Consider the following 19,736-nt stretch of genomic DNA (forward strand, 5'->3'; position numbering starts at 1 on the left):
CGTTCAGTACGTGTTATAACTTGCATTGTACTTGTCTACTTTGCATTCGTTTCATAGCATAAATGTTATATTATAACATATATGTTATAATAAATTGTTTAAATGAAATCATTTGTTTTATTTTATAACAAGCTTTATTATTTTTAACTTTTTGTCGTGTATCTATACATTAAAATAAAGTGTTACATTTATTATTAAAATATTTCTGTACAAATGTTAGCTTCGGTTTACATCATATATTATAACATTTATTTACACAGCTTTTGCATTTACTGTGTAAAACGACAATTAGATATACTTTTTCATGGTATTTTCAATGTAATTTATTTTATTCTTTAGAAATAATAATGTATTTATATTTTAATTGAATATATAATTTAAATTTAGTAATTGACTAAGTATTTTCTAAAATTTAAAATACACCTTTATATTTTTTCTATCATAATAATTATAAGTAAAATCATAATATTTTCATGTTTTATTTTGAGAATAATAACATCATTTAGTCAAGATTCCCAGAGTGTTATGATTATCATTACTAGCAACTCATTTTTTTAAAAAACGTATAGGAAAGGAAGGCTCGTGTAGTCTTTATATTTATATATATATATATATATATTTTTTTGTGCCTGAATTTTTTTGTAGGACTGCGATGTTTCTTCACAAACGAACTGTGTTCACCCAAGAATTAAATTTACTCTTTAGATAGGTGGGTGAAGCAAATATGCTTTTCATATACCCCTTTATCTGTGTAAGGAAACTTGGGGGGGGGGGGGGGGTTGTAAGCATTACACTCCCTTTGGGGGTTGTGGAGTTAACTGTGTTCAGCTAGGAGCAAGATTGTCTCTTTTGTGTTTACAGTGTTCAGATTCATTGTAGTTGGCAGCTTGTCTGACTAGTGGGTTTGAGTGCGTGCTTGCCTTTGAGAACTTTTCCGCTAGATCGTGAAGAGATGTACGGGATTCTGGTTTCTCTCGATCAATGGCGGTTCGTGGCTTGAAATCGTGGGGATGCTGCAACTTTTGAAATAAACATACACAGTGTAAGTACAGTGTATATGTCTTTGGATAAAATATCAAAATTATGGTAAAAATTAAAAAAAAAAATTAAATGAAAAAAAATATTGTTTATTATCGATAAAATTCTACAGTTTGGTATAATTCAAAATTACTTAAAAATAAAATCCATTCCTTTAATTGTTAATTAAAGAAATGGATTTACAATTTTTGGACATTACAATTAAATCCTTTACTTGTAATGTCCAAATATTTAAAGAGACGGAGCAAACACGATAAGCATTACAAACACTCTACGACTGGTTCAAACTGCATATAAACAAGAGTGGAACTGCGCCACGGACAGTGCCGCATTACGCTAATAGCTCGCATTTCACTATGACGTACATATGCTTGCGCGCGTAGCAGTGGCGACCGGTGAAAATATTAAGTGCGGGGTGCATATACAAAATAAAAATTCTTTTTTTCCTAATCAGTAACCAATTTATTAATAAATAAATGTACATATTTATAAAAAAATATATAAACATTTCTTTATTAAAAATATTTCACCCTCACCACGAAAAAGCACCAATAATAAAAGTTTCGTTTCTCACAGGAATAACGCGCGCAAGCATACGATACACTGCCCAAACGAGCAGTGTCGGATTCACTTGTCACGTGCAATGACAAGCGTAAACGAATATCGGCGAGTCTGGCTGCAATTGGCGCGATAATTCTCACACTTGTTTCGTAATCTAAAGCGTTAATCGAACAATTCCAATTATTAACTAGTCAATCACTGTCGAAACATAAGCTGTAATCTTTAACATGTTGTATTGCATTTATAGAATGTTGTGAGCATTGTTATTATTTATAAACACAAACAAAATTTAAATTTCTTTATTTTTTCTTTGGGGGCGCTGCAGTGCTTATGTACGAGCCATCACTAGTGCATAGCAATATGGCACTGTGTAATAAGTGCTGCTAGCGTTCTTCGCCCTCCTAAGTGCTACAAGATGGATTTTTATTATTTTTTATACAAAATAAGAGAATTGTATAGGATTGTTGATGATAAAATTAAATATTACAAGCAAATATAAATAAATATATTTATATATCGAGAAAAATTGGGGATGTGCAGTCTTGCAGTGCCTATGCACGAGCCGTCCCTGCTCTCGATGGATCCGAGTGTTTCTAATAAACCACGTGGCACCCAGTATCATCCGCAGGCACTTATTCTGTATTCGCTGCAATTTTAGAATGTTTGATTTCGAGGTATGGGGAGGCGTATGTGATTACGGGATTTATCACAATCTGGTGTATTTGTAGCTTGTTTCGTGTATCTAATTTGCTGCTGCGGTTTATCATAGGGTAGAATTCGATGTGACTGTTAAATCGGAGTTTTTTGTCGAGCTGTACTCCGAGATATTTGGTTTCTGTCTGCCATGGAATCTTTTCCCCCAAAAAAGCTGGATGTCGTCTTTGATGGGGGGCTTTCCTTCTGGAGAATAGTATGGCTGAGCTTTTATGGGGGTTTACTTGAATCCTCCAATCAGAGAACCATTTCTTCAGTGCACATATATATATATATATGTTATATGTTACCGCTAAAGTGCAGAAATCAGTTATTCTACAGATTATCTAGGTATTGTGCAGATTAACTAGGGTGATCCGTTAAAGTGCCGAAAATTGTTTCATTTCTCAAATTACCTAGGTAATCTGCAAATTATCTAGATAATCTGCACATTACCTACTAGGCACTCGTTAAAGTGAAAATAAGATCTTTGCTGGAACAACAGCAACGTTTCTGTACGCTTAAATTACCAAAATGTTGTTTATTTATTTTTCGATATCTAAAGAATCAAGTTAATACAATCAACAAATTAGTTGATAGAATTAATCATCAATCAATTAAAAAACTATAATACAAAGAATCAAACGGTTTAAAATATTATTACAATTAAGGAAATGAATTTGCAAAACATATGACACTGGCGAAACCAAACTAAAAGTGGAGGGAGAGGGGGGGAAGGAGTAGGGAAAGGAAATGAGAGAAACAAACTTTTGAACTTTAACGATAGGGAAGCCGTTAATGTGCACATTACCTAGGTAAAGTGCGGAAAACCCTTGATTCCGCACCTTAACGGAGCAAATCAGTTAATCTGCAGATTAGCTAGGAAATGTGCACATTAACGGCTTTCGAGCTTTAGCGGTAATATATATATATTGTCTTGGAGTCGTCGGATTGCCAGGCGGGAGGATCTTGCTAGTATTGCTGTGTCGTCTGCGTATAGTAGGGCTGTGATGGTTGTCCTGGGGTTTTGCGGGATGCCTGTGATGTATACATTGCAAAAACTAGGGGGGGGGGGCTGTAGAACTCCTGTTAGTTGTTCTGTTACCTGCGCTTTTATTTATATAGACCTTAGCACAATTAACTAAGCTTCTGGTGTTTCGGAGAGCGCTGTGCGAGGGGGGTACGAATCCTTGTTCGTCAGCCTTTTCTATTAACTAATAATAATAATAATTTGTGAGTTCAACAAATCTTCATCATCGGCCTGTAGAGTAAGATAGGCTGAGAGTCAGCAGATAGTAGGAGAGGAAATAAAGATAGAGTGCATAGTGGTAGGGTAGGTTAAAGAGGCCTCAGTTGACCTGTTTGCCCCCCAGGGGCGTTTCTAAAACGGTGGTTGATTTTTCACTTTACAAAAAGGAAAAATGTAACAAAACAAAAAAAGTACACAGAAAAGCAAAAATTGAAAGTTAAACTTAGAGGTGGAGGAAGGATCTGGCCCGAGTGATGCAGCTCATAAGGAACTGCACCGCCTCGCTGTAAGCCTTCGCCGCTCGGGTTCTCAGGTCCTCCCCCACCTGCGATAGCTGAAACCGGTGAAGCTGTGTACAGAAACCCCACAAGATTTTCTGCGTCATTTAGGACTTCCACCTTGTGTATATAACGCCCCATTTCCCGAATATTTCGTGGATGATCTTTACATCCGTTTTAATATATTCTATATTCTAAAGTGAATCTGGTGATTCTGAGTAGTTTGGTAATGCTCCCTACCAAAAATGGAACTATTGTTTTTCCATTACATTCGAATCCTGCAAGTAGTTTGTCTCTTGTTTGCTCACTCCTTACTACTACTTGGAAGCGGCCACCACCAACGGGAGTAAACCCAAAAATCTGCTCAGCGCCGACGCTTTCGATGAGGGCTTTGGCCAAACATCGAGGTTCCACTTCGATTCCAAGGGTCCGCGTACGCGGCAAATCCATGCTGGTGAGGGGGGCCTAAGCTATTCCCACCACCGAGTGTGTTGTTCTTGCCCCAGTCTGGGGTTTATTCTGTATCTGCTGCTGTAGTTTATTATTATCAAGTGCCTCTATGAGACGCTTTGCCGATAACAACTGAGCTAACATATACTATACTATACTATATACTATACTATACTATACTACAATTTGCGCTTAGCTAAACAATTTGCTAATCACTTATGGGGAAAGTTCACAAAAATAGTATAGTATAGTACAATTTGCTAATCACTTATGGGGAAAGTTCACAAAAATGAACTACCCACTTGACCTAAACCAAAAGGCTGAGAAGCGATATTTACCATCCTAGCAACATCTAGAAATGCCACACTAGGCAAAGAGATGATTGCGAAAAGTCATAGATAGTATTTCCCATATACAAGTAAATAAAAGGTGTTTTAGCTTATTATTAAAGTACTCTGGACTACCGCTAGATATTGAAAGTTTTTCTTTTAGTTACATAATAAATTAAATATGCCAATAAATTATATTGATAAGACCTTAATCTAAACCACAACACAGATGAAACTTTAATAAAGGTCGAAACCTGTCGGGGTAGTGATCCTTTACTTTGCATTATGGGATACTAAGGCAGTAGTGAAGATACTTCACCCGCAAATATTGTCTGCTTATACTTGGATAAACGACTAAACCAAGAATATAATTTCTTCGCATCTTTAATTATATTTTTATTATCGTATCTGGTACTTATTTATCCATTTCTGTGAGATATTTTTATCACAATATCATAATTAGGTTATGACAAACATATTATATAATAATTACATTATTGGTTTATCATATTATGGTTCTGGCTACTATATATATATATATATATTAATAAATAGATAAATAATGCTTTGTCACCCCATGTTTGGAATGATGAAATATTAAAATTATTTTTACATACATTTTCAAATTTTCTTTTGAAATAATTTTACAAAAAAAAAAAAAAAAAAAAAAAGTCCTGTTATCCGCTTGCGATCACCAAGAACACTTAACAGTACAAGCCAATTAAATATTTCCAGTGGATTCTATTCTGTTGAAATAATGCCTTCACTCCGTCAAAGAGATCGTTAAACTAATAGACCTTCACCTGCTTGACCTTGGCAAACAATCTTGTTGAAATCCCAGATCTTGTATAAGCCAGCATTGAAACAACGTCAAAAAAAAAATAAATAAAAAATAAAAACTCCGACTTTTTACGACAATCGACAAATACCAGTTTGGACAGTTAAACACAAACAAAAGCCCCCCCCCCCCTTCCCCCGAAATAAGAAAAGAAAAACGAAGATGTAAGTCAACTAATTGCCGTAACTTCATTCTTCTCACTATCGGGTAATGTTTGCGTCTAAAGGACCGTGTGCAAAAACAGGTAGTGTGAACAAAACGCTCTAAATGACTGCATAGATAATGGAGATAGATAGGGACTTCCTTTTTTTTTTTTTAAAGTTTCCTAAGCTAGCAACCGGTGCACTAATAGAACCCCTAAATGCAAGTCACACAAACAAGCATCTGCTTTCTACAACATTCTAACGATGGGAGTGGAATGCCTGAAGTACAAATGTACCAGCGGGCTCTATCACTGCCGAAGGATTTTCGCTGCCATAGAACGCGAAATAAACGGCGTAAATTATGGAGATTCATTCTTTATTTACGAGCATTGCAGCGCGAATCCCAATTTGTTCTTCGCTCCTATCAAACTCGTGCCTTTCAGCGGGAGCGCGCGCTTCTCATTTCTTGTTCGTTTCACTGTCAGCCATTATTACGTCACGCTGCCTCTCGTGACTGCAGTAATGAAGGCTGATGAAATTTACAATCTCGCAGTTGAAATTAATTAGTCGCGCCGTTTTTCGGTTTGTGTGTGTGTGATGTTTGAAGTACGTAGCGACAGAACGCGTAACGACCAAAAGGGTAAAAACATCAACATTGATATATTAAAGGCTCTTTCCTGCTCATTATAGAGCATTTTTGACATAAAGAAATATATAGACGTAGCAATGGGAAGATAATGAAAAAACAAATATTAGTTTTCTGTGCTTGAATACGCGAATTAATATTGCATATTCGATTGAGGTTTACTTCACAACTGATGACTTTAATGCTAAATGAACCAAACTTTACGTTATTATTTGAATCCATGGTAAGAACTCTATTATTATTATTATTATTATTATTATTATTATTATTATTATTATTATTATTATATGTAAAAAACAGACAATTACGACTCTTTTGGAGATTAAAATAATATTCTAATATAAAAATATTTTATTTTTATTTTGTTTATTTATTATTTATTTTTTATTTTATTTATTTATTACGTCGGTTATAAGCACGTAATAAATTTGCTTATAGGCACGTATTGTACGCCCATAGTTCATAGAACTGGGGCTGGCAGATTGCCAAGAAGAGTCAGCTCATGCTAAAGGAGAAAAAGAAATAAGCTGATGTACGAATTGGTCACCATTTCGAATTGGTCACGCGAAATCACGTGCTTATAAGCAAAATTTTCTAATTGTTATCCAACCAAAATAGTTTCCACTTTAAGATCTAGAATTTTCATAAAAGAAAAGCTAATTTTCCGACGAATAATAATAAATACTCATCCCCCGAAACGCATTGATTACCCTATTATCGGAATGGAGTCTCCTTTTTCTGACATGCGCAGAAGTGTCGAAGGGTCTCGCATCTGTGGGCGTACAGTATATATATATATAAAGATAAGCCGAAATTTGAAACGTTTTTATGTCACGTTTTTTGTCTCTTCATTGTTTTGAAACGTCCAACAATATGTTTACCAGCCCGGAACTCAGGGGGGTTGGGCGCCAGGGGGAAAACCCCCTCCCTACTATATGTATATATTCTGGCTGTTTAAAAATACGCCATAGTAATTATCGGGGAAGTGAGGGAAATATATTATGTTGGTTAGTGCGTGCGTTTTCCGGTTGGTTTGTCTGTTTAGCGAGAGATTAAATATCAAGTTTTCATAAGGAAAGAATCTTGTCTTCTCGGTATGCTGACGAATTGATCGTGAGTATAAAACAAAAAACTTTATATATGTTCCTCGGATATTAGGCAGCAAACTTATTTTCTTTGAACCCAATGATATTATCATTCTTCTGTGTTATGAAGGCCTCCAACCAATCGCTGTATTATATATTTGTCTCGATTGTACACTGTTCTTCGGATTAAAGGCCACCAAAACGCGATGAACGCAGAATGTTTAATTTTAATCCTCTATTCTTGCCGGAATGTTTAAGAAGTTCTCGATACTGCAAGTCATCACCCTTCTAACCCTTCAAATGTTTGTTGCGTCACGCAGCTTGGAACCCGTAACAATCAGAATTCCACTGAGAGGCCCACAGTAGGTCCATCAGAATAGTTTTGTTCTTCACTGTTATGCAATAACAGCGTTAATTACACGAATAATCAAACCCGCTGATTTTGGGCTGTATTTACCGTAGATATAATTTTATGTCGATTATTTTTTTTTACCGTTAAAAATTATCTGACTGAAACGAAAACTCAAAAGTTACCGGTATTGGTCACACAAAAAATACCAAAAATCGTCTAAAGAAAATTAATCTAAATAGAATATTGTGAAAAAAGGATCCTAATAAGAATTAAAACTTGCCTATATGATTATTAATAATGGGTAAATACCACGGTATTTATTTATTTTATTTTATTTTATCAATGAGAGACAATAATAAGTGTAGATAATTTGCAATGGTCAAGCAATTGAGTTGGTTTGTTCTGTGAATAATTAGTAGACAGGAGATGATTTTCATCTCTCGGTGTGAGCCTGCATGCTTAATCTCCAGGACAGAGTTGCTAGATCAGTGAGCCCTTAGTCAAGCTACAGTGCATTAATGTACACTGCAACGTAAGAAAATAAAATAAAATAAAAATACATTTCATTGTGTTTTGTGACCCAGTACTAAAACCTATTATCATCTGTGTCAAATAGGATTTTTTAAAATCCTATTTGACACAGATGACATTCTTGCTTTTGTTCAAAGTGATCTGCATTTTTTTTTTTTTTTTTTAATTCAGACTACATAAATAGGAATATGCAAGGTATTTCGATTTTCAACGTACAGGTGGCACTGGAGTTGTAATGCAAATTAGAATAATGTCTTGTTTATTTCTAAATTACCGAATGGTTTTTGTATGTTTGCACAAATATGTAGAAGGCATTTTTGATGGATCGTTTTAAAATTTCAAGGGGGGGGCGGCGGATATTTTCATTTTTAGAGCGCCAAAGAGAAGTATTTTGATGATAACGTGGTACAAAAAAAAAAAAATAAATAAAATAAAAATAATAATAATAATAATAATAATCTACAACCTTATTTTCTACGCACGCACACACACACACAATACTCAAATAGTGCAGAGAAATTATAAGATAATATATCGCACGTGAAAAATAGATCATTTGCAGGTAATTTGAATAGGTGAATAGAGTGTTGCGATTATATATTTCATCACATTACCACAAGATGTCTCCACATGAGCATGGTAAGGTAAAGTTGAGTCAATTGCAAGATGGAAGGATGACTGAAAAATTGGTTATACATGTGAACAGCGGACTTTGTGTGTGTGTGTGTGTGTGTGTGTGTGTGTGTGTGTGTGTGTGTGTGTGTGTGTGTGTAAATAGTCATCGTGGAAAGGCGCCGCAAACATTATTAACAACATATACCGATCATGCCTCCCACAAGGCATCCAAAATCTCACCGCGGTACATAAACTAGCCATAATACACAATACCTGCCATACCTCTCCTCAAACTCATTCACTGATGAAGCACTCACAAACTGATCAATAGAATAGAATTCCAATCCAAAATTCATGACGAATTTTAATTAAAAAATGCATATCCTGTACGTAATTGTAATTTTACGTATTCATTGTGTGAGTATGTAATCAAAATATAGTATACAAAATCAAGAAGGCACCCGAATAACATTCGACTGCATTAAAAACTAAGGGGAAAAAAGTTACAAATTACAAATAAATAGTTGTAATATCAGATCACTTGAAATCTAATCAAAAATATAAAAATAAAAATAAATATAACTATAAGAAAAATATAAGAAAGTACAGCCACAGCTTCCTTAAAAGAGTTTGCTACACAAAGAAATAAATTTTCATAAATAGGCTAAATAGCCATAAAAATAATAAAATTTCAACCTTCAGATCAATCAAAAAACAGATTCACAACGCTAATGATTAAAACCAACAAAGAATGAAGTCAACAAATAATATTTCCGGTCAGCTGCTAATCAACCAACCACCTGTAAAGACCTCCACAACCAATCTTATTCCTTCCACTGATATACCAAGCAATTAGTCAGCAGAGCAATACGTCAAATTACGCAGTCGCAGTAGCTACTGCGCGAAACTCTAACGACTGGTACTTCAGCGCCCTCTACCTACCGGAAATAACATGTAATAAGCCTCCCCTAGAGCTGACAACGGGAGGGACGCTAACAAGAACAAATGTCTGTCTTGATGTTGTTAGGTACCTCCATCACGTATCGCTAAACCTCGCCTCTTAGAAGACCGCAAACCTAGGCAGCTATTTTCTGCTGTGATAAATGGACATATTTTGGTAACCCCACGAACACAACGTAGTGTAGGAAAGTGTTCGGTCATCATCTATGGAAGATGGGTTCACTTACGTAAGAAAACTAAGTGTGCATTTTAAAAGTGTTATTTATTTATTAATAGCAAAAAATTAAATTATGTATACTCTTGTGTAAATAACATAAAAATGACACAAATATTATTAAGTTATCTAAAAACTACATCGTTGTTGATATTTAAATCGTGATTATTTTATGCGCACCAACTCCTGGAATGAATACAAAAATACATGTATATATAGAAACGAAGTAATGCAATGGATTGTGATCAGTTTTGTCAATTAATTCAGAGTAATAAAGTTATGGCATATCACAAGATGGCGCCACATAACCATACGAATTTGAATATCCTTAAAGAATCCAATAAGGTTGAAAACTGCATAATTTATCACATTGGACAATGCTTTATTTTGAGATTTACACTCGTTTTTGGTAAACAAAGAACATACAAACAACTTTTGTTTTCAAGGTGTAAATCAAGGTCGTTGACTGCTTCGCTTTTCCACATGTACGAATTTAATGTCCTCTCCCACGCGCATGTCATGAATACAGACACGGGCCAAAGAAGGGTTGCTTTGCCTACGGAAATGATTCTTTCGTCTTGGTGGTTAGATAAACAAGTCCAGGAAGTGGCGAGAGATGAGTTATCATTAGTTATGTGCATACCTAATAATATATAGAAAAATAAGACAAATAGACACGAAGAGAAAGGGGCTGGCATAACTGCTGAATACCTCATTCTCAATAGCCTGATGACAGAAGAAAAATGCACGTCAATGTTATTTGAGAATACTGAATATCATCCGTTTGTGTATAGGCACGTAGATTATATTCAACACTGCAAAATACTCTTCCGGTTATAACAATCTGTCATCCTCATTTCAACCTCTTTTAATACAAAGATGGTAAAGCTTCTAGAACTACGTCATGAGAGCTTGAGATTGCAGATCTCTTACATTACAGTCTTGCTTTATTCCACCCAAAGAATAAGTCTCTGTTTTGCTTTAAGTTCTCTTAAATTCTTCCATCTACTGGCATATGCGCTCAGGAAACATAGAGTTAATATGACGTAACTTAGGAGTATTGTAGGTTAGAATTGTGGCTCCAACAACAACAAAGCTTGGCGATTACCAGCGATTTAACATATTTTAGCAAACGACTATAAAACGAGGTTATTTTTATGTGAAGTGCGCAGTATGAAAAAATAGTAAAGTGGAGAAAGAAATGCTATATTACAGTTGCCGCTGCTAATGCCACCTAGTGTTAAGAATGTGAAGATCTGAAGTATAAGGTAAACCGCATATTCATACTCGTACTATGGTCAATTGTGTTATATATATATATATATATATATATATATATATATATATATATTGTGAAATGTAATCAACAAATCTTAACTCATTCAGATGTCAAGAAAATCTAGAGTATTTAGATTGGCACGATTATAAGAACAGGTGTTGGATTGACTGATTGGCTTCAGGTGAAAAACGGAATTAGGCAAGGATGTTAACTTTCTCCTCACTTGTTTAGTATATATGCGAAGAACATCATGCGTGAAGCACTGGATAAGGTCAAGACAGGAATTAGGATAGGTGGGTAGATTGATCAATAATTTGAGGTATGCTGATGATACAATACTCCTCTGTAACAAGGAAGAACTAGGACAAAATCTTGACAAAGTTAACGAGATCAACATGAACAGATAACTTCAGCCTCGATCCTAGCAAGACAAAAATTATGGTTCTCAAAGGAAATACAAACAGAGAAGCTCTTGAGGAACAAGTGTACCTTAATGAAGAAAGAATTGAGGAAGTCAGCAAGTTTGAGTATCTGGGATCCATTATTAATGTGAAGAATTGCTGTTCAGAAGACGTCAGAAGAAGATTAGGAAAGGCTAAAACAACAGTCAGAGAGTTGTATAAAATATTGAAGGATGGATCTATCTCCATGGAAACAAAGTTGAGGATTTTGGATGCAATTGTTTTTCCAACAGCGACTTAGGATGTGCGACTTGGAACTTAAAGATGTTAGATAAGATACGGATATCTGCTTTTGAGATGTGGTGTTAAAGAAAGCTCTTGAGGATATCATGTACTGAAAGGCGTACAAATGAATGGGTGTTAGAAAGGATCAGTAAAACTTTAACGCTCCTTAAGGATATTGACAGAAGAAAGTTAAAATATTTTGGACACAGAGAAAGGATGGAAGGAGGACTTCTCAGAACAGTAATAGAAGGTAAAGTTCCTGGAAAAAGAGGAAGACCATCAATGAGATGGATGGATGGTGTGTGTGTGGACTGACTGATCTTCAGAGAGTTGAAGCCTCCAAAAAAACATACAATAGGACCACCTGACGAGGACTGGCATGAACATATCACCGAGCATCGGAGTGACTATACGGCATCTGTGGATGCCCAGTGAGCAGATGGATGGAAGTTTATAAGGGATTTGTGTCATGATGGTGGGAATTGTTTGATAGTTGCAATTTTGGCTGAATTTAGTTATCAGGTGAAGGAAAGGTGACTAAGTGAAGCCTTTACCTTACTTACGTTTGTTTCTAAGATGTACTTGAAGGAATCAGGCAACATATGATGGTGGTCTGAAAAATTCTCGGCCTCGACCATAGATGATAACACCTCCGGCAAGATTTTTTTTTTCTAAGTTGGTACATCTGTTATAAGCATCCATGTGAAATTGCAAGTCATTCTATCGAGTAGTTTTTTTTATACAGTTGTCTGAAGCAAAAGTGTTGTCTGTATCCTTTCAAATGGATAAAATTGAGTATCGTGTGGTTATAAAATTCTTTGTAAAAAAAGGTTTAACGCCAAAAGAAATTCATTCGAAGTTCATAAAAGTTTATGGGGATTCTTCTCCTTCGTTTTCGACAATTAAGAAATGGGCTGCCGAGTTTAGACGTGGCCGTACCAGCCTCGAAGATGATCAATGTGAAGGACGTCCAACAACACCAGAAATCATTGATCAAGTGCACGATAAGGTAGTGAAAAGAGAGATAGAACGAATTCTAACACAACGTTTTCTTTTAACCTTCTGGAAGAAATGTACATTGGACTTCTTCAATGGATTGTGGAAGTGAATTGATGGTCGCTCTACTCAAATATACATATTAAAAAAAAAAAGAAATATTCCTACTATAACTTCGTTATCTCCTGTAATAAACACGTCCACAGTCATCATCGAAAACTGGTCGTTCGACGGTAATGAAGTTCCCAATGCTTAAAATAGATTTAATCCTCTCAGGAATGTAATCCATACAAACTTTCTCAACGATAATTTCGTAGATAGTTCTATTTCTTCCGAATGATTTCTGCTTGAGAGGGGGGGGGGGAAGGAGGATGACGTTCACTTATAAGTGGCTGCCACTGATAAGCGGTCAGTCATGTAGAAAATAGCGACACCGTCAATAGTGATCCAGCCCCGCAGCTTTAAGAGTTCGCCTTTGTCGTCCGCTCCGGGCAGTCTTGTCGCCATTCTACGCGAGAGGCCCCACACGAAAGGGGTGAACAGCGGCTCGCGGAGGCTTCGACTTAGTGTCAACCTTTCTTGTGGGTTTCCTTCGATTCTTTTGAGTTTCGTCTTGCGGGGAGATTTTCGGAGTCGACGTAGCACGAAATCGTACGTGGGACTCGAACAGACGAAGTCTATTCGCCGAGCGTAAAGGTCGCAACCTCGCGGCAAGGCTTTTGCGATCGCCTATTTACGCGTAGTGGAGTGGAACGGCAAAGAGCAGTCAGCCAATAAATACCTCCGAGCTCTTTCGGAAGTATGCGGCGTGAGAGGGACACAGAGAATATCTGTGTTTTGGCAGGTGGGTAAACCTCCTCCCCTTAAGCACTCATGGCTATTCATTACAGCCAGCAGTAGCGAGTCGGGGGGGGGGGGGGGAGAAGCGATGAGAATGAAGAAGCTCATGAAAGCTTCTCTGTATGTTGTTTCCGCTTTGGGATTGAATCCTTCGTTTGAAATAGATTTTTGCCGGAAGCACTTCACATCCTTCGATGAAGTTGGGTAAGTCAGCATTATGAGCGCTAATCAAATCAGCTGGGATTTTAAAAACATCTTCCTGATATCCATTTCAACATTTTTTATGAAATAAACAAAGCGATAGTATCCTATACGCAAGAGGGGAGGTAACTCCTCCCTAAAGAAACCAGAACAAAACAAACATTGTGAAATTTCGGTTAATTAATGGAAAAAGAGACCATCCCCTATATATGCTGTTGAATTATAATACAAACGAAAGTAAAATGACTTCACAAAAGCAACAAATACATTTAAAATAATATTTAGCGATCATTTGGCACTGTTAGTTTGGGTGACGGAACCCCCCGCCCCCCACACAGAAACTAACGTCTCTATTTGCCACAAGCCCCTCAATAGCTTTCTTCTATTTTGTTCTATCCTTAACAAGAAACGGAAAATCACCTGGGGAAGATAAGTTAGGTTAAGATCTGTATAAATATGCAGGAATAAATTCAAACAAAGACTCTTATTATTTCTAAATAAAATCTATTCAACTGGTAACCCCAAATAGAATAAAAAAAAGCAATTTTGATTCCTATCTTTAAAAAAGCTAGTAGTAGGTTGAGACCCTAAAAATTAGATTCCTGTTTCAAAATATATAGCAGAATTCCAAAAAGAAACTAATAAAATATTCTGAAAACTTTATTTTAGAAGCACAGAATGGATTCAGAAAAGGATGATCATGTATAGACCCAGCCTTTTGCCTAAAATTAATAATAGAGAAAAGAAGAGAATACAATTTTGAAACACGTATTGCATTTATTGACTTTGAAAAAGCATTTGACAAAGTTAAAAGAAGCCTTTTATTTAACATATTAAATGAAAGACAAATACCAAATAATATCCTAAAAGCTGTCACAAGTATATATGAAAATAATCAAATACAAATAAGATTAAATCACGAGCTATCATATACGAGAGAGATAAACCAAGGGGTCAGACAAGGATGTCCCCTCTCAGCAACTCTTTTCAATATTTACTTAAATGAAATAATAATAAAATGGAATAAAAATTTACACCAAGGAATTAAACTTTCTCCTACAGTTAACTTAAACACTCTCCTCTTTGCAGACGACCAAATAATAATTACAAATTCTGAAGATAACTTACAGAAAGCTATTTTGGATCTAAATGAGATAGCCGAAGATTATGGTACGATAATATCAACAGAAAAATCAAAAACTATGGCCTTTAAAGGACAAGATCCAGCAAGAACTAAAATAGTATTAGATAACAAGATCTTAGAACAGGTGAATTCATTTAACTACTTGGATGTATGATCACTTATGAAAATGAAAAAGATATAAACGTAAAAATGGCAAAATATTTAAAAATAACAGGTGTAATTAACTCTATATTTAAACCAAACCTAGTTCAAAAACAAACCCGACTCTATATAATATAATAAAACAAAAAGACAAACAAAGATTAATAACAGCAGAAATGAAGTTTATGAGAAAAACTGCAAAGTATACCCTATTTGATCACAAAAGAAACGAAGAAATTATGAAAGAATTAAACCAAGAATCAGTAATAGAAAAAATTAAAAAATATAAACATAAATGGATGGAACACGTTCAAGGAATGAAAACAGAAAGATTACCAAAACAAGCCTTAAAAGTACAAGCCATTAAGAAAAAGAAAACCAGGACGTCCTCTTAAACGATTCAACGATGACTTGTAAGGCCGGAACAGGCCACGCTAGGCCTAAATCCCTGGTAGGCATGATGATGTTGTTCTATCCTTAGTTCGTCCACAACATCCCACCCACTTTATCAGCGCATCCTGTCCTTGTTTCCTCCACTTCTATTAACCAAGCCCTATCAAAAGATATCTGAGGCATTCGTTTCAGGCATCTTTTATCGATAGCGGTTATCCTTTTAATTCCTTAGGAATTGGGATAATGTGAGTTGATGCTATTCCATACTTCAAGGTGACAACTCAATCCCAGTTGTAACTCTAGCACTTAAGTGTATTAATTTGTAATAATGCAACATTAAATTTTCAGTTATTTACTATGCTATTTACTTATATACACATATAGGGGGTGCCCATTCACAAGAAAAACGCTGGAAATATTTATTCATTATTTTTAGCAGATTTTGCTAAATTAATTAACTCTTCAGAAACAGTAAAATCTGTAGCTGATGAAAGTTTCAATTTTTCTTTCTTTTCAAAAGGAGTCCATTCATCAAGGGAGTTGATTTCTTATTTTATTCTTATTTATTATCACTGCTGAAAATATTCTTTCAGTTGCTGCTGATGAATGAGGGAGGCCCAGTACAGCTTTAACCGATGTTGTTCAATTAGGGAATAAATTGTTCTCCTACAGCATTTTTCATTTCATAAACTTAATTCCAAAAAAAACCTTTTTTCAAATGCTTCTACAGTCTTCAATAGTTGCCATTCTCTATCAAGCTTTTCGTAACGCCCCCTAGACATACGTTTCTATGTCTAAGAACTGCCCATTGTCGGCTGGATTTATCTTTTCAATGGGGTCCAAATGTGGTTACTCATATTAAAATATTTAATTTTTCCACTTGTTTTAATTGCTGTAGTGATCTTATGACGCGCGCGAGAAGTGTTTGAAGAGCAAAGAATATATTTTCATTAGCTAATACCAGTCGGATTGTGTGAGTATGGGTTCGGGGGTGGGGAAGAGAAGGTTAGCGAACAGTGAGAAGGGGAGAAAAAAAAAAAGAGAGAAATCATGCTTGTGTCACTGAATGTGACATATGGGGAGGTGGGAGAAGAGAAAAATATTAAACTCATATGTCTATCTCTCATGTTGTTGTTATTATTCGGAAGGAAGAAAGTACTACATCTGTTTGTGAACGTACTAGAACACTAAATTTATAAAAAGTACTAGATCTAGTACGAAAGTACTAGATGTGGTCACCCTGGAAGGAACACTTCTCAAATCCTGAAATTTTCATGGACCACCTTGGTTATTTTGTAATGTATTAATTAATAATTAATTGATAATTTATCTGATTTTTATTATTAATTAATAATTAGTTAAACATCAAGAACCATCATTAGATTAATTTGTGCTGATTTTCATTGACATATCCCATTCTGATCACCAAATATATTTATAATATTATTATAAGTACTTACGAGTGAATGCAGACTTTTTCTCCTGTGTGCTGGTAGTTTTCCTCTCCTTTTGTACATCCTGGAGATCTTTGTAGGCTTGAGGTGGATGACTCACTATCTGTTCCCTCGCAAACACCTTCAATAAGAGATTTCTTAATACTAAAATTATCCAAAGTGTCTTGTCTCTTATTCATATTATATTTTACATCTCTGTTCCTTTTACTTTTAAAAAAATCACGGCACTCCGGTTTCAGAACAAGCACTTACACACTGCAATACGAACTTGCAAAGAAAGTATTCAGTACTAATAGATTTGAGAACCGGATACAGACTACCTTGATCTTCAATTTCAGTGGAAATTTTTTTTTTATACTTCCTTGCTGATTGGTCACTGACATTTGCAACGTAGATGTTATTTCGTTCAGTTTTGAGAACACGCGCCCATTGTTGTAATCGGCTTGCAGGTAATTTTTATGATCGGTCATAAACGGCTGTATTCTCTTTCCCGATTGTTGAAAGATTTCGATGTTTGAAAATTAATTTTCCATGTACATCGAAATTTTCAATTAATTTCGATGTACGATAATTCATGAATATTTCCATGTTTAAAAATATACGGCTTGGTCACTGACATTTGCTAAACAGATGTCATTTCCTTCAGTTTTGAGAACAGAGGATACGCCGCCCATTGTTATAATCAGCTTGCAAACAATTTTTATGATCGGTCATAAACAGCAGCATTCCCTCTCCCAAATGTTGAAAGGTTTCCATGTGTGAAAATTAACGATACACAGATGTTATTAGGCATTCTGGGTCTGAGCTTTTCAACATATTCACGAATATTATTCTCCTCAGAATATTTTTACTAGAAAATATTTATTCATGAAAAATGCTTAGAAAACTAAAGTGGCAAATCCCAGAACTTCTTGCGAAACACAGTTTGAGAAACCCTGTTCTAGATCATTATGAATTTATTTGACTGTATTGCTCATTTAATTGCAGTAACTGTTAACGAGGCTATAATTCTAACAGTGTTGGATGATTTATTTAAAACGGGCAAAGAATTTAAAGGCAATGATCGGTATTACATTCATTGGAAATTCGTATGTATTCCATTTATGGAGTACACTTTACTCTCTTGCTTGAATAGCGATTTTAACATGTATTATTTCTGAGCTCTTTAAATTTTTTTTTTTTTTTATATTTATATCAATATTCGTTTTCTCTCAAAAAGAACATAAATCAAAAACTACATAAAACTAACAGATTCGGTAATGGAGTTCATTTATGATATTTCCCATAATCCAATGGGAGTGATCATGCAAACATTGATGGTGTTGTTACAAAATTTTTATAATACAGACGAACAAACAAGTAAGCAGACCGTTTTTTTTATTTGATATATCAGAGACAATGTTTTAATATATGGCGGTGGTAAATTTCTTTGGATAAAAGAGGGCGCTGTATTGAAATATGTTGATTACGTCTAGTGTAGTGTAAGAGTAAATGTAAGTTATTTGAATTTCAGTGGCCATGAGGATTCGTCTAAGCTTTGAGGCCTATAAAGTCTCTCAGAGAGAATACGTGTGTGCAGTTACAGCACCTTATGTCTATATGGAAAAGAATTATTTTGACGCTCGCTACAACTTGGGGGTGAGGGAGGAGAGTTATGAAAGTGGGTGGGGATGAGGATGAATGTCAGATCGTTAAGTCAACCACACCCTCAGCATCAACGACAATAGTAACTCCAGTTAAGGGAATTGTTAGCGGTGTGGATTTTCAAGGTCGCTAGTGACAAGGAGAGAAGCATCAGAATTTTTTTTTTATTCTCTTCTCTTTCCCCCTGCTGCCGACTAGTATATTTACACTTCAACCTGTGTGTGGCACTTCTATATTTGTTCGTCTCCCTCGTGCTACTTGTGTACACAGCAAGCTGTAAGCCATCATAAAGCTGACACTGGAAGTCAAGATATTGTCCACGAAAACCAGATTTCATCCAACTCGGATGGTTTTTTTTTTTTTTTTTCCTCGGACAGGAGCGAGTCTTAGAGCAAATACAGGTGGCGCTGACATTAAACGAATGGATAAAGAAAAGAATTTACAAACAAAACGTGAATTCTGACAGTTTTAATTAGATGGAAGGTAAACAGATTTGGAAGATTTCTAGAAAGTTGTGCGCATCGTTTTTTACGATGGTAAGTGGTGAGGAGATTTCGTATCAAGGTCACACCGAATGCCCTAAAGGCAAAACAAAGTTCATTCGTTAGTTTCATGGCTGTCCAGTATGCGGGATAATTTTCCTTCTAACCCCTCCTCCGATTCTCATTCCCCTTTTGTGATTTTTTTTTTTTACTTCTCTCCAGATGCTTACTCGACTGCCGTTTTCATTTAACCTCTGTCTAGTGCAGTGGAGCACTCAGGATTTAATCTTGGGGGGGGGGGGGGAGAATTGAGTAGATGATTTGAGAATACACACTACACATTGCATACGATCTATCACTGAACATCTGCAGTGATCGCCAATACATGATATCCGCCGTGATCTCCTCTGGCTCGGCTCGGGCAAACGAAGTAGCTCTCGGTCGCTTGAACACCACTTCGTTCGCCTTGCGTTCACAGCGGCTGTGATTCCCGA

General features: G+C 35.7%; 1 long non-coding RNA gene across 1 annotated transcript in view; it reads right to left on the minus strand.

The window, feature by feature from the left end:
• Positions 1-807: 807 nt before the first annotated feature.
• Positions 808-19,736, minus strand: part of LOC150105142 (uncharacterized) — a 69,538-nt gene continuing 50,609 nt past the window's right edge. Inside the window, exon 3 of the long non-coding RNA XR_016548600.1 lies at positions 808-1,019. This is a non-coding gene — a long non-coding RNA (uncharacterized LOC150105142). The remainder of the gene's footprint in view (positions 1,020-19,736) is intronic.

The sequence above is a fragment of the Typopeltis vanoorti genome, chromosome 7 (assembly GCF_054136105.1).
Source record: "Typopeltis vanoorti isolate ZY-2024b chromosome 7, IOZ_Tvanoo_1.0, whole genome shotgun sequence".
Classification (NCBI taxonomy): Eukaryota; Metazoa; Arthropoda; class Arachnida; order Uropygi; family Thelyphonidae; genus Typopeltis; species Typopeltis vanoorti.